The sequence below is a fragment of the Platalea leucorodia genome (assembly GCF_965183815.1).
Source record: "Platalea leucorodia genome assembly, chromosome: Z".
Taxonomy (NCBI): Eukaryota; Metazoa; Chordata; class Aves; order Pelecaniformes; family Threskiornithidae; genus Platalea; species Platalea leucorodia.
Window position 1 is genome coordinate 52,218,764 of NC_138858.1, and position 23,031 is coordinate 52,241,794.

A 23,031-nucleotide genomic window follows, 5' to 3' on the forward strand; every position below is an offset into this window, starting at 1 on the left:
ACCTTCTGTAGCAATACATCTCTGAATGCTATTTCTGTTTGTAGTGCCTTGTAATCAGCAAAATCGGGTTAAAAACTGCACTGCAGTTGCATGGTATTTTACTGCAGGGGCTCCTGAATTTGTGTTACATTATCACACTGTAGGGTCTGGAGAAAAGAAGGTTTGAATTCAAATACCCCATGTCCACACTGTGCTTTGTTCAAAACAGCAGCCTGCGGTTTGGGGAACGTCACTGTCAAAGGATATAGGGGGGGTCTTCCTTGCTGTGCTAAACGTGTCAAATAGGGGGTCTTCCTTGCCATGCTCAATTTGTTATCATGTGTAGCTCAAACTGAGTGCAGGAATTATGCCTGCACATGGGGACTGTTGCCAAATGCAGAGAGCTGTATTACACTGCTGCAGAGGAGAAGGCAGTGATCTCTGTTAATGTGTAGTCCTGGGGTTTGTCACGACGGACAAACATCTTGCTATTTATAATCAAAACTCACTGTGCTTTTATTTTTCTCTCTGAAATAAATCATCTGGGGTAGAATACACTGGACGTGGGCCCACGGCTGTTAATCAGGCAGAACGCCCTTTGAAATCAACCAGCTCTTTACTTAGGTGAAACACCGGTAACTTCGTCCCAGCGCTTGCAAATTATGTTCCTTCAGCCTCTTCCCTGCTTTATTCTCCCGAGTGGTGCTTTAATCCTTTACTAGTCCTAGTAACATACCCATGGTGAAACCGTCTGATAATGGAACTACGGAGAGCAAAAGAAAAGTGTGAAAATATCGCAAGTCGGGCCTTGGAACCTGTAGTAACCTCTCAAAAATGTCACTGCTGCTTGTTGCAAAGCTGTGCTGCGTTCTTCTGATGCTTGTCTCCTGCAGCTGGCAAGAAAGCAGAAGGCTGACATAAGCTCTCAGTTTTGTTGTGTGACTAGCCTAAAGGAAATTAGATTGTGTGCTCACACCTGGTCTGCAATGAATTTGTTTTGCTGTGTCATGTGGCAGCACACAGGTGCAGTACTAGTGAAAACAGGTGAGGTAAAGCGGTAACAAGGGTGAAGGTATTGGAGGGGATAATATATACGGACAGAGAATTATGGGGTGCTTTGCTCTGTAAAGTAGTAGCTCTCATGCTTTTTCTTCCACTGCTCTGTGTTTGAGTTGCATCCTTCAACCTTGTCATTCCAGCTGCTCTTTGATACCCCTCGTTTGCAGGTCTCAATCTACCCATGGCCAAGGGCTGGAACATTGCAATAGCAGAGAAAAATGAAACACCTGTCAAACTCAGCCCTGTGGTAAGGAGAGGTCTGCTACAAGGACATCAGCTTACAGTAACACTATAGGGGAATGCAAAAGAAAAAAAGCTCTGTAGATCAGGATTTAGCCTCCCTCTGGAAATGTTTCCTACCATGAAAGCATCTGGCCCAAAATTCCTTAAAATTCCCTCTCTTAAAATGAGAAAGGAAGCATGTGAAAATTCACCTGTCTTCAGGACTGAGATGTTCTTGATCTGTTAATGCTCAAGTGTAGCATTGGAGTGGAGGAGAAAACCCCCTGAAGTGTGCTGCCCCACCTCCTCCACACACTGTACTGTGATGTGCTGGAGGACTTTTGCAAGGTTTGCCCCATCTTCATGTCACGTGCTCTTCTGACACTTCTGACACCAAATTTGAGGAGAACAATAACATCCCCTTTTCTTTGCCAAGTGTATCTTCTGCTTGAACAATTCTTGGCCCTTCTCTCAGGCTCCATCCTCTTTTTAATGTTTCTGCTTCTGCATTTTAGAATAGCATATACTATTTTCTGACCCAGCCCTTTTTAAAGGTATTATTTGACTAACCTCCCTCTGCAGTGACCTGAGCAGCTGAGTTTGTGTTTGTTACCTACTGTATGGTGGATGTGCTACAATGATTCTTGTGGCTAATGAGGAGCAGCACAACTCGAGGATTGTCACCTTCAAATGCACATTAGGAGCTGGGCATAAACTAGCATTGTTCCATCGACATAGTAGATTCACAGATTTTAGGGCCAGAAGGAGACATTATGATCAGCATGTCTGGCTTTCCAAGTAAAAGAGACCTCAGAAATTCACCAAGTGAATCCTGTGTCAAGTCCAATAACACAGACTGGAACTGGAGCATATCTTACCAAAAAAGAAAAAAAAATCTGCTCTTGTTTTTTAAACTATTGGGGGATGGAATATTCTCCATGCTCACTCCATCTAGTTAGTTGTTCTAGTGGTTAATGTACTTCTCTGTTAAAATATGCATGTTATTGGCAATATTGTTATTTATATTTTTCCCACTTCAAGTGATTATTTCCCTTGTGCTTTTGTCAGCCAGGCAAGTATCAGAAGTTTTCTTATGTAGACGGGAGGGCCACTCACTTCTGATCTTGTGAACATTTCAGTATCAGCTGAAGAAGCTGATCCATTATATTGTGTCTTGACTTAAAAAAAATTACATAACCACAAAGAAGTAAAACTTATGTCACTTAGGAAGCAAGCCCCAAAACCCATACATTTAACTTTGTAGATGAGACTTTGAAAATGAAACTCTGATGTATATAGCTTGTGTCAAAACTCTTCTCATGAGAGTGAATTTGTCTAAGAGACTCACAAGCTTCACACTTGGCAGCATATGTACCTTTGTACTGATCCATGGCAGAGATGCGTCTCAGTGAAAGAAGACAATTCCTCAATAGCTGGTTTGAATGACAAGTCAAGCTCCAGTTAGTTTCATTTCAAACTGTCTTAATTCTGAAAGGACAATATTACAAAAATGGCTGTTGAATTACATGATTTCTATGTCTGTCTTGTAAGTGTCTATGAAAAAAAACATATTGAAAATCTTTGGATTCAGCACTGGAGCCTGCAGCCTGCAGTTAGAAGACAGACAGTGCCTCCCAGAAGGGAGGTTTGTTCCCTGTGCAACTTTAGAAGGGGCAGAGGTACTTGCTGGAGGAAAAGGGAGCCTTGGGGACTGGATTGCTTGATAAAAGCTGGAGGAGACTGAGACTGGGAAGAAAATTAGGGTTTCCTCAGGCAGCTGGCTGGTGGAAGAGGGTTCCCAAGGCAGAAGTAGTTTTTTGTGTAGGATGCTAGAGGCTATCAAATCCCAGAAAGCAAAAGAATGGAGGATGGGAGGCTAGAAACTAAGAGTAGTGTGAAGACGGAGGGGTACAGACAATGTGGCTGGAGTTATGTTAGGTTTTAATTTAAACAAACTTTGAAATTAATTTTTCTTCCAGCCACAGGCAGGGATGCTGCAGTTGCATTATTGCAGGTTGACTTTAGCTGCAGCCCAAATATTTTAGGTAAATTAACCATGTTCTCTTGATTACTGGCTTCTGCTTAAACTTTCATTATCATGTGGATTTTTTATTTGTTTTGTTTTAAATCTGCGGGAAGTCTAAGGTCCATATGGACAAGTTCTACTCCAGTTACACCTCAGTAAATCAAGAGTAAAGTTAATGATTCAAATTGAATTTGTGAGGACTTAGCAAACAAAAGCAAACCCATAATCAGCTATTTTAAATAACACAAACTGTGGAAACAGTGGAGAAACTGTGTTGGACGATGGACTCAGAGGAGACTTTCGATGTCTTAGGGCTTATGCCACAGTTTCACCTTTTTTCTTGCATATCTTCTGGACACATTTCAAGAAAATTCCCCTGTGCTTACACTCAGCGCAGAGGGGTTTGCCATGGTGCTGGATCTCCTGGCTACAGTGGGAACTGCTGTCCTTGGAGGGGAAATGTCCTTTTCTGGGTATGGCCGTTGGTGGAGGTTTGCTACTCCCCTTTGCCAGCTGTGCTTTTCCTATGCAATGTTTCTTTAAACACCTCAGCTAAGGGCACTGCCGCAAACTCTGTTTCATATTCCACTTGTCATTGCCCTTATTTCCCAGACTTTAAAGAAACTCCCTCCTCATTTTTGCATTTCTCTTTTCTTCAGACCTCAGTTATCTCCTTTTCATACAGGTCTTTGTGCTTTAATTTTTTAGTAAGCAAAACATCAATGTCAGTTTGGTCTCAGCAGCAGGAGTAAAAACATATGGAAAGATCATGAGCCTATTGTTATTTCCAAGACTGTCCCCATATGGTAGAGCAGATGTTTTTTTTTTTCTTGCTCTTTGAATCACTAGCTGTTTTTCTTTCTGTAAAGTAGCTTGAAAGCTCTGGTATGAAAGAATTAAATCAAATCAATTGACATTTCAGAAAAGCATCATGAATTTGAAGTAGATTTTTTAATTAAGTGGTGGTTTTCCCTGCAAAATAAATTACTAATACTGTCCTAAAAATAGTAAGGGGTTTCCCCTCTTCATCCTGTATGGCTTAAATTCAGAATTTTCTGATTTTTCTGTAAGTCAGTAGAGACTTTTTTCCTTTTCTGGGAGACCCTACACTTGCTCTAAAATACTTGTGCCTAGGCATACTGTTGCAACAGACTATATGTGTGTATAGCTATGCCTACACCTATGCTTACGCCTCTACATATACCTATATCTATACAAAATGTATACATTTATATATCTCAGGGAATTAGCAATTGATTTGATGGCTGTGTTTAGAAGACTGGCAAATCTGGCTGATTTTAAACTGCATTGAATTCATTCATTAATTTGGCAATCTTGCACAACACTTGGGCAATTCTTACACAACATTACTTAATACCTGTACTTATACAGAAGTCTGACATGATCATATTCTATATATATTAGTCTTACACAATCATACTCTAAATTAGCTGTGAGGACACAGTACCATGGAACTGATGGCATATAGTGAGTCTGTATGGCCCAGAGTCCCGGGTGGTTCCTTGTCCTGAGGTCATGGTGAGTGGGCTAGAGAGATCCTTAGTGAGAAAAATCAGAATGAAACTGTATGTGTTTTTTGTCTTCTCAGGCTCTCCTTGCTCATGCCAGTTTTTACAGTATTGCTGTCTCTTTCCAAAAACGGCAGGGTCGGGGGTGAGGGTACCCTTTCTGCTTGCTGTGTTGCTTCTTCTGATTTCTCTTGTCTTGACACTCATCCTTCTTGTGTATTTGGGAGAATGCCCTGCCTCTTTGCATGCCCTCATGCTTATCTTGCCCTTTCTGTCAGCACTTTTGTTACTTGTATGCCTCCTATGTGCAACTTCACCCACCTTTGCCTTTTGGATGATCACACTGCTGATATCCTTCTTTGAAATTGTGCTTGGCTGACAGTACTACAAAAAACTTACATGCTATTGCTATGTCATTTTAGTACACCTATATTCAGGTTCAAGGCAAGCTAATATGAGGGATGAGGATGAGGGAAAGGCTGTGGATGTTGCCTACTTGGACTTTAGTAAAGCCTGTGACACCACCGCCCACAGCATTCTCCTGGAGAAACTGGCTGCTCATGGCTTAAACGAGTGTACTTTTTGCTGGGTAAAAAACTGGCTGGATGGCCAGGCCCAAAGACTTGTGGTAAATGGAGTTAAATCCAGTTGGCAGCCAGTCACAAGTGGTGTTCCCCAGGGCTCAGTGTTGGGGCCGGTCCTGTTCAATATCTTTATCAACAATCTGGATGAGGGGATCAAGTGCACCCTCAGGAAGGCTGCAGATGACACCAAGTTGGGTGGAAGTGTTGATCTGCTGGAGGGTAGGAAGGCTCTACAGAGGGACCTGGACAGGCTGGATCGATGTGCTGAGGCCAGCTGTATGAGGTTCAACAAGCCTCAGTGCCAGGTCCTGCACTTGGGTCACAACGGCCCCATGCAACGCTACAGGCTTGGGGAAGGGTGGCTGGAGAGCTGCCTGGCAGAAAAGGACCTGGGGGTGTTGGTCGACAGCTGCCTGAATATGAGCCGCCAGTGTGCCCAGGTGTCCAAGAAGGCCAATAACATCCTGGCTTGTATCAGAAATAGTGTGACCAGCAGGACTAGGGAACTGATCGTCCCCTGGTACTCGGCACTGGTGAGGCCACACCTCGACTACTGTGTTCAGTTTTGGGCCCCTCACTACAAGAAGGACATTGAGGTGCTGGAGCATTGTCCAAAGAAGGGCAACAAACCTGGAGAAAAGGAGGCCGAGGGGAGACCTTATTGCTCTCTACAACTACCTGAAAGGAGGTTGTAGTGAGGTGGGGGTCGGTCTCTTCTCCCAAGTAACAAGTGATAGAACAAGAGGAAATGGCCTCAAGTTGCACCAGGGCAGGTTTAAATTGGATATTAGGAAAAAGTTCTTCACTGAAAGGGTAGTCAGGCATTGGAACAGGCTGCCAAGGGAAGTGGTTGAGTCTCCATCCCTGGAGGTATTTAAAAGACGGGTAGATGTGGTGCTTAGGGACATGGTTTTGTAGTGGACTTGGCAGTGCTAGGTTAATGGTTGGACCTGATGATCTTAAAGGTCTTTTCCAACATAAACGATTCTATGGTTCTATGATTCGATGAATATTAATTTTATCCTGATTAGCACATTTATAACTTTTAGGCCTCTGCTTTGGCTACAGTGTTGACATACCTATGAATATCCACCGATTCCCCACAGAGTTAGAGGGCTGTACCCTGCAGCAGAAGGATTCTTTCAAAATCCAGTGAAGGACATTTGAAGTGCTTTCCTGGGTTACTCAGAGTCAGAGCACTTGGGTAGTTAACTCTATGGCCTGGAGGAGGAAGAATGACTCTAGAGGCATCCTTGCTCCAGTTGTGTGACTCTAGCTGGATGACTGTCTTAAGGCAAAATGAAAAATATTATTTTATTGAATTTAACAAAAGTAGTGTTGCCATTTTTTTTGTGTGTGTGTATTATTAACCCATTTCAATGAATGAAACATTCACAAGTACATTTTAAATTGGTATTTCGGGATTGCATTTTGAAACTGCATTTCCCTTCCTTCAATTAAAACTTTTCCAGAATTTGTTTATAAGAAACTTTGTTATAGCCCTCAAAATTTTGTGCTTCATTTTTATGTCTGACCAGTGAACTGAAAATTGGTTGCACAGCTTGACTTGTGGGGACTGCAAAATTCGAGCAAACAGATGCTTGGCCAGAAGTGCCGTCATCAAACAGTGATCTTCCATAGAATAGTTACAACCTGTACCTCAAGGTCCCATAAAGATTAAGGCTTTTAATTTGTGAGGGAAAATACATAGGAAACATTGGTTTTACTCAGAAATTAGTTACTTGTAGCTTTGATCATGATTTGCAAGTGTATGAGAGGCAATGTAACTAACTTTGGTTTTGACTCCTAAATTAGCATGCAAAGCACCTTTACTGAAGCTATGCTTTTTTTTCCCCATATATGATGGGATGCTCCTACACAATCCCTCTGAGAGCCTGCCCTCATTCCTCAGTCTGCCTGTTTTCTCTGTTTTCTCTCTGTGTTGAACTCTGCATCTGGCCATACATGCATCTATCTATGTATTATACAGATGTGTTTCTATGTGTGCACCTGCTGGGGATGCATGTTTAGCCTTGCTACTGGTTGGACCTGAGGCATGAAACCATTGCAGCGTTGCCTCCATCAGGCTGCCAGAATCAGCAACTCCCAGCAAGAACCCTTTGCATTTTTCATTTCCTGGCTTTTCTCTCTCTTAGCTCGTTATCAGTTATTCAACTTGTCAGGCATTTTCACCTTTGGAAAGAGAAAACAGTTTAGTGCCTGACCTCTGTCCTTGTAGACTAATGGTCTGAAATGACATTGCTGCCTTACCTCCCATGCTCCATGCCTCAAATTCTGTTATTTTGTTTCCCCTTTGCATATTGCTGGGTGCAAGTTTTTGGTTGAGTTTTGTTCCTCAGCATGATTTTCTCCCCAAAGAAAATCACACTGCTGCTTAAGTAATGGCCGTGTGCAGTCCCTTGTGCGCTGAATGTGAATTACTGACAGGCCAGGTTACATCTGAGGTTAGGACTAGCTTACTGTGAACAAAGAAAAGATTTTTTTGGCTCAAATCAAGTGCCCAGAAGAGAAGCCCCTGCCGTGACGCTGCTGACTCTTTGTACTGGTTTTAATAAGGGTAGTCAGAGTTTAGCTATGTATCTGGTAGTATGACCTGTGGGGCGCACAGATCAAGGCTTTCTTACAGCAGCTCCAGAAGGTCATTCCAGAGCAAATAGCTCTTGGTGTTGGTTTCCAATCCTTTCTTCAATTTTTTGCCTTTTGATTCTTGCTGTTAATTTGATAACTGTTCTCAAGCTTTCCCTGAGCTGGCTTATCCCTCCCACTGTTTTCTGTTATCTTAAAATATTTCTATAAAACTGGTTCTTTTCAGCAAAGTGCTGGGTTTGGGGCTTTAATTTCTTTAAGGTTTTGTTGAAACTCTGTTTGAAAAACTGTCACATTTGAACCGGGTTTTTTTAATTGTGTCTCTTCTCTTTGCATTGATTAGCTTCTTTTCTAATCTATTTCAAGCTTTATTTCTTGACTTCAGCAACATTTCTTGACTTCAGCATATGTGATCTCTGACTTAACTCCTCCACCTTTTCTCTATTACAAGGACTTTCTACCTTTATTTGACTGAGGGTTCCTGATCACCCTCCCATTCTTTTTCCCCACTGAGTGAACTAAATGCCCATCCCTTAGCCCAGGTGGAATCTGTGCTACCTCCACATGAATGTTTTTTTAACAGACTCTTAGTGCTTGCAAACAATCAAATGGATCTTGACTTTTTTTTTTTTTCCCAAAACAACCTACAGTAGTTTGATCTGTTCCCTGTATGTTGATCAGTGAGGATGAATCATTGCAAGTCAGCCTCTCCTAGCTAATTTGCTGATATCATGGGCTAATAATGGATAATATCATGATCTGAGTCCAGGATCAGTATTAAAAACTTGAGCATTTTGGCTGCCTCATTGGAAAGCTTTCTCAAACTGTGTGACTCTACCTTGTGCAGACTGCAAGTCTGTAATGTGGTGCTCTTTATATCTGCAGAGTGTTTAGTACCTTGTGGTACTAGCCCTGGTTTTGACAGGGTCAGTTTGCTGCTGCTGCAGTAGTCAACAGTAACTGTCTGGAGAAGTGTGCAGAATAGCCCTTTGAAATGCATGGTGGGGATCTAATGTTCGGATAAATTGAACCCTTTTTCCTGTTACTCTCTCTAGTCATTTTGGTTAATCAGGACCTTGCCTTGTGCTGATAAAATCCTATTTTATCAGAAAAGAACCCTGAGGATCTGCTGCAAAGATCACTGAAATCAGTGGGAAAAGGCTCATGATTTGGCCCGTGCAGCCGTTGGGGCACACACTGTAATTGCAGTCAGGTTTGAATGAAGCCAAACATGATGAGTCAATGGTGGCTCTGATTCGTTGATGCAGCAGCACAGGGCAAGCAAGTAGTTAATAGCTGATGCCAGTGGCATAAATGATACAGTTCAAGTAATATATAAGAAGATATTATTGGGGGAACTATTGAAGCTCATAGGGCAATTTGTAACTGTCTTTGTTTAAAGAGGGTTTTTTTTCTTAGGCAATGTGAACTAAAACATAAAAAAGAGGTGGCAGTCATAAGATTGCCCTTGGTATGCTGAACTCTCAAAATCTTCAGTTCCTACAGCTCAGCTTCTGCCATTCCTCAGCTTTTCCCCCATTGGGAGTGGTAGACGAATGCCTTGTGATATGAGTGTGACCAGAAAGGCCCTCAGCATTTTCCAAAACTGTCTGTCCAGTTCAGATGTCCTGGTACAGACTCAGCAACTACTGTGAAGAGAGGAATCTGTGCCACGCACCCCACCCTGGGGCGGCTCTCGGGAACTGGAGTAGGAGCTGCTGCGCACAGAGCAGCTGAAAATGCAGTTGTGCCGTTTGAACACCCCAGTGACTTTACAGGCAAAAGAGGCTCTTCCTTGAGGAGCGGATGCACCCCACCACTTCTACAGCTGCCCCGACAGGCAGGAGGGGTGCCCATGCAGATCAGGGTGCTAGGAATCAATCCCTGCTAGTTTATCCAGAGATATTTATCTGTCTGAATGCCTGTGTTTGAAAATGAAACCCCTGTGTACAGTACTGAAAACCTCAGCTTTGATTTGAGCTATTTGGAACATTTTGACCTTTAAGAAGTGCTGACTTAGCTAGTTTCCATGTGGCTGTTAGTGGCACTCAGATGCTGATTGTTTGTTGGATTAAGAAAAGAGTGGAGAAGTATCTGCACATTGTCAGCTCAGTATTAATATAATCTGTCCTTTTTTTCTGTACTAAAGAAATGGTTTAGCACAAAGCTCATAAAGTAGAAAGATGCTCTTCCAAAGCGCAATAAACGAAAGATGCTTGTGAGTCTTGCAACTGAGAAAATAAACAATGGAGAAGCATCCAATTCCTGTTTTAAAAATAGTTAATAAATAAAAGTGATAATACAAATTTTTAGAGTATGGAAAACACTAGGCAATAACTCTGAAGCGCACGCGTTCCTTTTCTCTCCAGGCTAGGAGTAAATTCACACGTGAAATGTATCCAACATAAGGGCTCAAGAAAGAGAATGCAAGCACTATCCATAAATCTTTTAAAATTTAATCAGCTATATCCATGAAAGACAAATAGAAATAGCAGAACATGGAAAAAAGTCTTGTTCACAATGCATTGAAACAAACACTATCATTTTAACAGAGCAAAATACATACTTAAAGTATATTGTATACTTTTATTTTAAATCACGCTTTTAGTAGACCCTGTTCAGAATACTTGATGCTCAGAACTCAATGAATAAACCTCTTAAAACTGAAGTTGTAAATGTAAGATTTGGAAGAGAATTAATGTTATCCCATTCACTGATACAAGCAGTTTAGAAATGCTTGAAAGTTAGTAAAACCCAGTGTCGTGGTTTAACCCCAGCCAGCAACTAAGCACCACGCAGCCGCTCGCTCACTCCCCCCCAGTGGGATGGGGAGAGAATCGGAAGGGTAAAAGGGAGAAAACTCGTGGGTTGAGATAAGAACAGTTTAATAATTGAAGTAAAATAAATTAGAACAGTTAAATAGGCAAAGCAAAAACCGTGCACGCAAACAAAGCAAAACAAGGAATTCGTTCACTACTTCCCATGGGCAGGCAGGTGTTCAGCCATCCCCAGGAAAGCAGGGCTCCATCACGCGTAATGGTTACTTGGGAAGACAAACGCCATCATGCCCAATGTCCCCCTCCTTCCTTCTTCTTCCCCCAGCTTATATATACTGAGCATGACTCATATGGTATGGAATAGCCCTTGGGCCAGTCTGGGCCAGCCCCCCCGGCTGTGCCCCCTCCCAGCTTCTTGTGCACCCGGCAGAGCAGGGGAAGCTGAAAAGTCCTTGACCGGTGTGAGTGCCACTTAGCACCGATTTAGCAACAGCTTAGCACTACTTAGCAAGAACCAAAGCATCAGTGTATCATCGACATTGTTCTCATCCTAAACCCAAAACACAGCCCCATACCGGCTACCAAGACGAAACTTAACTCTATCCCAGCTGAAACCAGGACACCCAGGAATTCTAGAAAGGTCTAATGGCAACAAAACCTTTTTATAGAACACTTTTTCTCTTTTTCCTTCATCAGTCTGTCCTGGCTAATAAGTCCCTGGTTCCTTTTGACAGTGCGGTTTTCCAGAGCTGCGGAGCAGTAGCTTTCTCTCTCATGTGAGTGCCACATTTTGAAGCGTGGGGCTTGCCCTGAACAGGCTCTGTTGGTACCAAAGAGGGGAAGGGAAGATGACATGTTTTCTTTGCAGAGGGCTCTGCTTTGCCTTTTCTTCAGAGTGACATAGCCGTCAGTGAAAACAAGCCATTCATACGTATCATCTGTCTCATGTGATAAAAAGGAAAACTGAAGAGGCCAGCAGAAAAAAAATAGCTCTTCCCTGGGAAAACTACAGAGCAGAGTTGTAGTGTTTGTGACTTTGCATCATAAGGATCGTGCTAGAGAAACAAAGCTTCTATTCAGACCTTCCCACTGCCTGCCCTGCTCTCCCCAGCCCAAGAGAGAGTGAGCTTTCCCTGAGGTAGGGTCTGCATCTGTATGGAACACAGCTCCATCATTATGGCTGGGGGAAATGGCACACAAGCAGATTTTTAAAAGGGGAATATAAGAAATCCTCTAGAATTTATGGACTGGGAATATCTTCTTCATCATAATGTCTGATTTCTTTTTTTAAATGATCTATACCAAAAATTCCAATAGGACATTGCAGATCATGATGTCCTGAACAGCAGCTGTGAGAATATGAAGATATTTGCTGTTATCAGGGAACAGAGAGAGAAAGGAAGGGAAGTGGTGAGGAATTAGGCTTTAATTTGGTAAAATTTGATTATTCTGCTCCATTTTTTTCTTACTATTGTTTTTCTGAGTGGCCAAAATGCTCCATAAGGAGAAGATTCCTCCTAATGAGTCAAACAGAGATTCCCCGACAAACTATGTGTTAGGAAAAGTTACAAGTTAGTCTACTGGCAGGAGAGAGTGACTACTTCTGATTTAATTCAACTGCAAGGGCCTTAAAAGTGCTTTTTCCTTTGTTTTTTCACTTAAGTCTCTGTAACTATGTTTAATATTCTGGATGTTGTGAATAATTTTATTTGCATTTTTACATTAACTTGGCTGGAGTTAAGAATGATTTCACAGTAAACTGGCTAGCAAGACATGCTTCACACAGCAGCACAGTGAACCTATAAAGCTGGGCACTGAGACACTGTCTACCTCCCAGAGGCACACTCCTCAGAGTATCCCAAGGGTACTAAAATATGTCCTGCTAGGAGTGAACTAGGCAGCTAGAGAAGTGGTATCACAAATGTTAAGAGAATAATAAGCATCTTCAAATGAGTAAGGGTATCCAGGAAAGCTTTCTGGCGCTTATCAAATCACTTGGGAGCATTCTTCTCTACAAGGATTTTCCACTTTGTCATTAAAATATTGATTAACAAGACCTAAGGAAGGGAAATTTTATATTGCCTATTCTTTCTTCTGCTGATATTCCTACAGGAACTCAAAATACTGAAGAACATAGTCCTGCCCCAAGGAGACAGGAAGTTGATGATGCACAGAAAGGAGAAGAGATTGGTAGAATTGGCTCAGTTCTCTGGTAAGGTCTGAGGGCTGATGTATTTCTGGTCTTGGGGTGAGGGGTTGAGCTTTGTTCGAACTTTGTAAATAAAACATGGAGAGAGATGGGATAAACTGTGTTTATCTTTATAGCTTTTCTGATAATAAGCATAGTTTACAGTCTAATCAATAGCTGGGGAATCTCTGTTTGACTCATTAGAGAGAATCTTCTCCTAAAACCAAACACACACACACACACATTTTTAAGCTGGAGTCAAGTGCATGCAAACAGGATGAGGGAAGCCCCAAATTTGGATCTCTTCTGCATTGACGGTGTCTATATACATGACTTGCATTCTCCCAGAGGAATGCCCAAGGCCTGATGGCTAGTAGGGCATTGTACAGTTCTGGGCTTATTGCTAATCCTTATTGATAGTGTGCAAACCGGAGCAGTAATAAAACAGAGAGTATCCCATCTCTGAACTTTCACTCAGTCATAGGTTTGATGAGTGCCTCAGCTTTGGAAAAGCCAGCTTTGAATTCTTCTTCTACTTAAGGAGGCTTCAGCTGGAATCCTGCAGGAAGGATTCTTACCACTCTGTCTTTATCATAGACCAGATATCTTCTGGCACACACAGTGTGTTTTGGGTCAGTAATCGGCAACATACAACTTCTGAACAGAATTTGCATTTCTACCAGGAACGATAAAACATTTTCATTTTTCTTTAGGTTGAATAAAATTTTGTTTTTTTCCTCTGCAATGAATAACAAAATTATTGATCCTTGTCATGCTGGACATGACTACGATAAAAAATATCACTGAAGTCTGCTTTCATGTGCTTCCCCTGCTTGCATACTTTTAAGTTTGCTTGGAGATGTTACAACTGGTTTGGTTTTCTTAAGATTTCCAGCCAAATGGTTTTCAGCTCTAATATTATTAGTATATATTCAGAGTCCGCTATTCTACCTGAACAACAGAGCATGGCTTCCTCAAGTCAAAACAAAGGCATAGACCTGCTGTCTTAGTCACCCAGCTTGTCCCCTCCTTTATTTCAATCTCAAGAGGTTCTTACTGTCTCACTGAGTTTTTAAAGTTACACACATTTTAAACACAGGTATGAACGCAGCCATCATAGATTAACACAGCTGAAAAAAATTGTATTATAATAAATATAGTCTCTTTAAATCACCGTTTAGAGCCACATTTTCACTCACTGTGAAGAAGTCTGCAAAGTGGTGCCATCTAGTGATACTTAAAGGGAGAATACTTCAAATCAGTCTTCAGAGCACTAACAATATTTCAGGTGTAGTATGCATGGGGGAAAAAAAGAAATATTATATTCATTTTTTTGCAAGTATTTTTTCTTCCTGCTAACTTTATGGTCACTATCAGGAGGATAAAGTAACGCAAACTTTTGGGGAGAGGGGAAATATTTTATGCTCAGTTATGATAATTGTTTCTCCTAGACCTGACTTATTTGATCATAGAGGTCTAATGTTTTAAATTCAAATGGCTGCCATTCATTGTTTTAAAAGTATATTTCTAGTTTACAGCTTTTTGTGTGCAAATCTGAGAAAGGCAACCTCATATTCCTTTAACATTATCGAAACAGAGGACTTTATCATAAATAATTTACTTGTTTTGCATTTAAACAGCTGTCTTACTAATAAGAGAAAAACTAGCATAAAGTTCTACTGATGAACTACATAGGGTAAACAATAGGACCATTCATTATAAAATGACCTAATGTTCTCAATAAACAATCACGTTTTCATTTAAAAAAAGGGCTTGGATGTTTCAAATCTATTGTAATGTTATGCCTTAGGCTTATAGCACTATTAAATAATCACACTAATACAATACAAGAGTAACACTGAGCCTCAGTCAAGTCCTAATGGCCAAATAAAGGAATGATGGTTTTTAAGCCTATGGTCCGCAGCCGCAATGCAGTGATTTTTTTTATCTGATGGAATAATATGACACAAATACCCCAATCCACTTTAGCAGTAGCAAAGGAAGTTAAGTGACATCATGTGCCTTAGTCATGTGGCTGCATCTTCTGGTTCAGCAGCAAACAAGTGCTCAGAATAAGACTGCCAGGCAAAGAAGCAGGCTCTTGTAAGAAGGACTTCAAGGTCAAATGCCCTTTGACTTCCATGGTCTGTCATCAGGCCTATATGAACAAGGCCCTAACTATGATTGTTCCTGATCTACTGGTATTTTCATTATGAAAGGAAAGATGTTGTGAATGGACTATTGAAATGTACAGTTTTATTTTTTAAGTGTTTAGTATAGCCTTCTCAGAAATTGTATGATAGTAAATGTATGCTGTTTCTGCACTACTTTATCATGTGCTTGGTAAGCTATGTACAACAGTCTGGGTTTACCCAGCAGACAGTTCAGTCACCACTACTGTAAACTCAATCACAGCACTTGTGGGTGTGTAGTTTGATGCAGTGCAATCTTGTTATGGCAGATTATGAAAATGAATGATCACTACTTCAGGCTGCTGTGGATACTGGGATATCTTCTGCACATGGCTTCTGGAGGAGAACGCTCTTTGGTGGTTGTATATTTTTGCCAAAGATGACAGTTTGAGGCAAAGGTGAGGCTACCCCATCCTGCAGTGGCCTTTGTAGGCAGCTGTGAGCAGTTACTGCAACACTGGACCAAATAAATGCCCAGTTCTTGGGCAGAGCAAGGGAACTAAACAGGCTCCTATCCCCGTGCTCTGCCTGCCCTGATCCTGCCTTTCACATCCAGCCCACAGCAGAAATGCTGCAACTCCTGACACCTCTGATGCTGTGGCAGCTGCAGAGGTGGATGTTGCCCATGCAGCAGCCTCCACGTCTCCCAGCCAACACTTCCCAGACACCGCTAAACACTACACCTGGACTGTTGTCCCATTTCCCTCCTTTTAGAGGGCTGCTGGCTGCTCCTGTGCCGGTGAGGGAGTCATACTTGCCAGTCTTCTGGGACAGGAGGAAGGGCAAGGTGAGGGCTGTAGAAGTCAAGACAGGCTAGGCAGTTTTGGAGACTGATTTCTATGAAGAAGCATGAACATGTTTTACCTCTGCCTGAGATTTTTATTGCACCGGGACAAAAGAAAGGTTTTTCCAGGAGACTGTAGGTGTGTTGGCCAAATTTTTTACCAGCAATTTATTTATCACTCTTCCATTCACTTGCTCTTTAGCTAATTGCTACCTTAGCAGACGAGACACAAAGTTCACAAGGTCAGCAAGTTATGTAGCCAGCCTTGTCTGAGTAGCAGAGAGGAAAAGGAATAACTTTAATCCAGGTTTTGTTAGCACCTACTGTTTCTCACTCTCACTTAGAAGCCCTGTTATTGCTAATTTTCAGTTACTTGCTAACACAAAAGCTAAAATGCTGGGGTGTTGTGGGTTTTTTATTATTATTTTATTTCTAAATAGCTTTTTGGCAACCTGAAGGAGACAATGAATAGGGTGAGGCAGAGGAGTTACTGTTGTCCTGCAGATGTTCCTGAAAGAGCAGCACAAAATAGCAGAGGGAGGGTGGATGGAAGACACCAGCCTGGAGCTGTGACTACACGGGCAGTAGATAAATCTGAACTATTAGTAGGACTCCTGTTTCCTCTTTGACTTGGAGACGCCTTTCTGTTGCTTCCATTTTCCTTGTGTTAGATGTTCATGATACTATGTGCTGAGCTTGATTAGATAAATCACCAGGCAGAAAATTAACCTCATTTTAAAAAAAGGAAAAAAATTTAAAAGGTAAAAAAGAAATTATTGACCTGGTCCTAGCAGATCAGCAGGATCAGCTGTCCAAATATTGGTGCAGGGAAGAGAGAAGGAAGGAGACAGCTATGTCAACCCTTTTCAGCAGTAGTTTAAATCTTGGTTGGTTGAAATTGTGTAAGCTTGACCTAATTTGGACTATTGCACATCATGTTCAGGCTTAGAGATGAGATTTCTGTGCTGAAATTTTAGACTTCTGGGTGGGATTCAGTGGGTGTTCATGCTCAGGGTTCAGGTTTAACAAAGGGAACAAGATAGCTTTAGGCCCAAGCCATAGGCTTCTGATTTACACAATGTAAAAATTCTCCTTATCATCACCCTCAGCAAATGTTTTCTTTTGATTTTGCTGGCACTTTAGCAACTGCTTAAGCATTTTACTGAGGAAAACTTAGTTTATATGACTGCTATTGCACACCAGAAAACCTACAGATATATGCTAACAGGGCAATGAAATTATTCGTAGTTGGAACTTTATCATAGAACCATAAAATACTTTAGGTCATCTACCCAGTCCAGCAACCTGATCAAAGCAGGGCCAACCCCAAAGATAGGTCCATTAGTCACCACATTTTGGTTTCAGTTCCTTACTATTCGTTTGTTATAAATTAGATTATTTTCTTATAAGTCTATCCCTACTTTAAAGAAGTGAAATTAAAGTTGAGGTTTCAGTCCCTATGTTGCTACAGTAATATGGTACACTTCTGTTCTGAGTGATAGACGCTGTGAAAATAATGACCAGACAGAGAACCCCTGGAAACTGACCCTTACTGTGCAAATGAACGGTCTCTATAAAGCGTTGAGAGAGTTTGAGAGAGTTCTCTTTGCATCATTTCTTTAGTAGCTCTGCTTTGCTTTCTGTTGCAGTACTGCACTCTTAATGTCTACTTATTGCAGCACACTGCAGTTCACAAACCTGACTATTGAAGCTGAATAGAGGTTAAAACTGACTAGGATTTTTTCGTGAAAAGTATCGATTCATATAAACCAACTCATTTTACAAGAACACAGCAGGATCAATGAAATTTTCTTTGGAAGGAGTTTCTTCTCAGCCTCAGGCTGATCCAAAGCTGAGACTTCTGGTAACACCAGCCGCCATAAACTCACACAATGCTGGTCCCTCCATCTCCAGATTCTGATGAGTTGTCCAATTCTGAGAGAAGAACTGAAAACTGAGTCCTTCCTGCCCTGATGGGGCATTTTCTTTGATAGGAAGAAAACCTCAAGTCTAGTCTATTTTGAAAGAGCTTTGACTTTCTTCTTTTTTATTTGGGATATGAAAGCAAGAGGCAGTAACTTTTCCATACTTGACTATTTTTACTAGAGAAATATTGCTTTGAATTTTAAACGGAAAATTCTGAAAGCTCACATAGTTATTTTCATGCAGGATGACAACTTTTCTTACTTCTCAGTTCCATGGGAAATGGTTAGGGTTTCCCCTAATCTTAGCATGCAGGCTCTGGACATAACTTTGCAGACTTTTTTTCCTTAAGTCTTTTCTAATACATATATTTCACATTCAGATTCATATTACAGTGGATTTCAACAGATTCTTATTTTGAAAATCCATTTTACACTGACTTTCTTTTGTCTCGCTGTTATACCTTTATCACCTACCTCACAATGCAAGGAATTTTCTGAGAAGTCTTGATTTGTACATTGATACATTCCCTCCAAACACTAGCTTGTGACAAATTGAGTCTTGTGTTATTCTGTTAAGGGCTTCTGTATTTGCATTCATGGGAACATTTTTTTCTGGAATTGGAGCTGCAAATGCATGCACGATTGATATGTAGAGTAGGATTTATCCTCCTGAATCCCTTTATCGAAGAAATCAGTGAGATTTTATTTACAGTCCTACATGACAGTATATCAAAAGACCATCAAGAGAAAACACGGTGAAAAGGTTGGCTTCTCTAAGAGGTAGTATACTCACAGTGTCTCTCTGACAGGAAATTCTAAATACCTTATTGTAAATAAATATAGCTAGGAAAATATTGAAGGGTTGGACAGTTAAACTTGTAAACCAGTTGGATTTGAGTACAGCAAAGAATTCTGACAGTATTTTGATTTCAGTTCCTCTAAGGGTGTAGTAAATGTGTCAGATTCATTCTCTATGAGGATAAAACTTCAAGGGTATGTTACAGCCTTTGGACTCTCACATACTCAGCTTTTTTCTAAGGAGGCTTGAAAGTGCTGTGCAGGCTGGGGACATTTTCTGTCACTGGAGTAACTTGGAGTTTCTGAAAACTCAAAGAAGTAATGGTCACAGAAAAGCTTCAACTTTTGATCTTCACTTACAGTCTGTCTCAATTCTCGTTCCTCTAACCTTAAATTTCAACGTGAAATTCAGAATACAAAAAGAGAAGGAACAACCTTCTGGAAAAAATGCTTGAAATTCATGCAATCCAAAGCCACCTGGCTTTGCTTAGTTTTCCGTAATATTAGCACATAGAATTGGCAGGAGTATCTTTGCAGTCTCAGGCCTCCACTCTGCAGAAGTGGTCTTCACATTGCTGCTATCAGTGGAGCACCCCAATGGCACCAGATCCACCCCTGTGGATTAGTGTCAGGATCACAGGGGCAAAGGAAGCTGCTCCCTGTCACTGCCTTCACTGCCAGGGGGTTACTCTGTCGTATTTCTGTGGGCTCTGATTGACTCTGCAAGGCAGCTCAATGACTAGTTGAAGTGTTCGTGAAAGTTCCTGACTTGAAAAGTATATCAAGTCTTTCCCTTAAGTGCGCTGTCTGCCTTAAGGGACTAAGAAGCCATTTACATTTCAATGCCTGACAAAAATAGTCATGATACATGGGAAAAGGAAGTCTGTGAAGGGAATAACATGTCAGTTCTGGTTCCTGCGCTTACAACTGTGTGCCATATTCAGTGATACTGTGCAGAATGACAAAATGCCGCTCTCTGGTGAAAAGGTCAAGTGCTATGCACTTATTTTTCAGTAAGAGAGACAAAAGAAGCTTTCTGTAGTAGTTTCCATACCTGAAGCCTTTTTGCTGCACCAAACGGTATGCTAAGGTAGTTACAGTAGTTACTTGCTTGGCATACTATTTTGTCTGTTATTGCAATGGAGTACTGTAGTATTTCTGTAATGAAGAGCTGGAAGTGTTTGAGTTTACTCTCAGATATTTTAAGGTCAACACTTACTGCATATTTCCATCAACAACACAAGGAACTATGCCTCACTCCCGGAGTCAGCACTTGTTCTTCACATTTTGAAGTTCTTTAAACGAGACAGGGAGGAAAATAACCAACACACCCACCCGCCATAAATTATAGCTGCCAATGGCAAAATGAACTCATGTTTCAATTTCATGTTAAGTTTTATGCAAATATTGGATTTGCTTTTAAATACAACACGAGCAGGTACTCTTGGAATGGCTTGCAGCACTTCATGATAGACACACCTTCAACAGTATTAATTACAGCAAAGATCAGTTGTCAGCCGAGATCAGCCAAGGGCTTTGACAATACCCCCACTATCTTTAGAAGGCAGGCCATTGACTGTAGGACAGGAAGGTAATCCCGTCTCTGACTGTGAAATGTGTCCCACTGTTGAGGGCCAGCCAAAGAATGACTGTACATCCCTAACTCAACATTGCATTCTTGATCCTTCTTCAACAGAGCTAAACAGGAGTTCAAGCGCCTTTGACATGATATGCCTTGCTTAAGAGGCATATGCTTAAATGCTTTGTTTAGTGCATTTGTTTAAATGCTTTCAGGAGTACTGTGAAAACAAGTTTCTCAGGACTAGAGGTATGACTCCAGGATCAAAGTTAACTTTGTATTTTTTCAGGGCTTACTCACAGAGGATTTGGGTATATCCTAGGTAATCTAGTTACTTCAGAAAGTCAAAACAGGAACTTCCAGGCGAGAGCAACACGTTACGATTGGTTTGAGACTTCCAGACACAAAATGTTTATTTCAGTTTCTCAAGTAAAAGTTGTTACCAAAACAAAATTTTGCAGAGATTCTGATTTGACAGTTTGGCGGTTGCCTTAGAGCTGGTGAAATGACTTTCCTGATCTCAACAGACACTTTATTGTGGCTCAAACATACCCTTATTATGTGTCATATTCTATATTATCAGGGCTAATGTACTTTGAATCATAAAGTTACCAGCTCGGTCATGAGGATAAGCAGAAAAGAACTTCCCTTGATGGCTACTTCTGCTTAGAAAAAGAAAGCAAAGCTAGCATGGAATTAGCTAATTCTGCCAATTATTTACTGAAGCACAACTTTTCTTCAAGATCTAGGTATATGGCATGTAACTCCCATCCTAGGACTAGCAACTTTTGCAGATCACTAACTCACAAAAATTTCTCTGTCCCTGCTGCTCTTGAGGACTTTAACTCCCACAGCGTGAACAAAAGTAGCAAAAGATCATGATTCCTTGTATTTTTGCCAGGACAGTGATGGAATGGAGACATGGTTTATGGGCATAAACCTAGTGGTTTAGATTTTGCTTAATACAAAGAGTATTCCTGCAAGAAAGCTCACTTTTGTGCTCCACTTCTTAAAAACTGAAAAATGAGATTTTTGAGATTTCCTGAATTAGCTGATGGGGATCTTCTTGTCCTTATTCATTACACAAAAACACTTGACTGGAACCCACTCTGAATTCTCCACCTGTCTGTAATCAGTGTAAAAAAATATTTTTGGTGGTCTTGTTCATCGTGGTGAGAAAGTCCAGTATTCCAGCAGTACATACCTTCAGACAGGGCCTGAAGGCATAAGAACAAGCAGAAATGAAAGCGTCTTCATTCCTACAAATATTTCATCATATCGTCCATCAGGTAATGGCTAGCGACTTATCATGAAGTATTATCCCTTTTAAAACTTTATCTACATTGGTCAGTATAACTTGGAACATGCTTGCTTATTAAAATACACACCCAACTTCTTAAAAAAGTTTCAGTTAGTCATCTGAAAAATGTCATGTGCCAATAACTGCACTGTTTGACTGTGAACAAAGGAAAATATTTATTTTCTCCTGCAAATTTTGATTTTTCTACCTGCAAATACTAATTTTTTTCCCTGTTTTATCCAAGAAACCATATGCAAATATGATTAAATCAATATACAGACATTGGGATTTCTCCCACCTTGTCCCAAATACTGGAAAAAGTGGCACAGAGGTGTAGAATATCCATCCTTGGAGACATTCAAGACTCATCTGTACATCACTCTGAGCAACCTTTTCTAAGTTAACCCTGATTTGTGTGGGCAATTGGACCTCCAAATGCCCCTCCTCATCTATATTACTGTACAGTTCTCTAAATTTACTCTAAAAAAATTTAAAAAACCCAAACAGGTGCGTATGTAGGAAATAATAGAAATAATTACTTCACTGTCCCATTATAGGGTTGACTAGGGATGGTAGACCTAGGCACATACTCTTAACGCACTGCAGCTCATTTTTGAGGCAGGCACATGTTAGCAGTTCTGAACACAGAGTGAGGTGCAAGATGCACTGCAAAAATGATGCTTTCAGAGATGGTTCGCTCAGGTTTGGAGAAAGTGTCTTTACCAGTGCTCTACCGAGTCAAGACTGTTTTTGTGTATGCCATAATGGCTCAGGCTTCTTTACAAAAGATACCAGTCAGAAGTAAAGTAGGCCATATCCTGAAAGCACAGGAATCTGCTTTCCTGTGATCATATCCCTGGACCTAATGCTGTTCTTCCACATTAACCCCTACCTTTCCACATTTAACTGACGTTAGTCCCTACCTTGTTCCCCAGCTGTTGCACTAGACAAAGTCAAACATGTGGCAATTAACTAGTCAGCAGGTAGCATGCCATGACATCCTCTTCCTTGGGGGAAGCCACTGATTTTCTTTGGACCCCTCCCTTGCTTTCCACTTTGATGGAAATTTGTGCAGAGTTTCAATAGCTTAATAGCTAAATAGTGCCAAGCGTGAAGTCATGCCCTACTTACAACAGCAGACCAGCAACTTTTCAGCAAAACACGTTTTGCTAAAAAATGCCAACTAATTGCAGTCCCTGCTTTTCAGGAAAGTGAACCACTTGTGAAAAAAAAACTGTACCAGGAGAAGAGTTGCAGCTCCAAAGACAATATGGACCTAGGTGAGCAGGCATTCAGTGGCATTCATGGATTTTTTTAAATCTCAGTGCTCATGGGCTGTAGAACTGGTCTTAGTCCAGCACTATCCATATAATTTGTCAGACTCTTGAATCATAATTTTTTACAGGTTCGTATCTTGGTGACTTAGCTGAGGCTGTCTTCCAGAACATGTAAGTTAATTTGGGAATGTTCATCAGTGTTGGT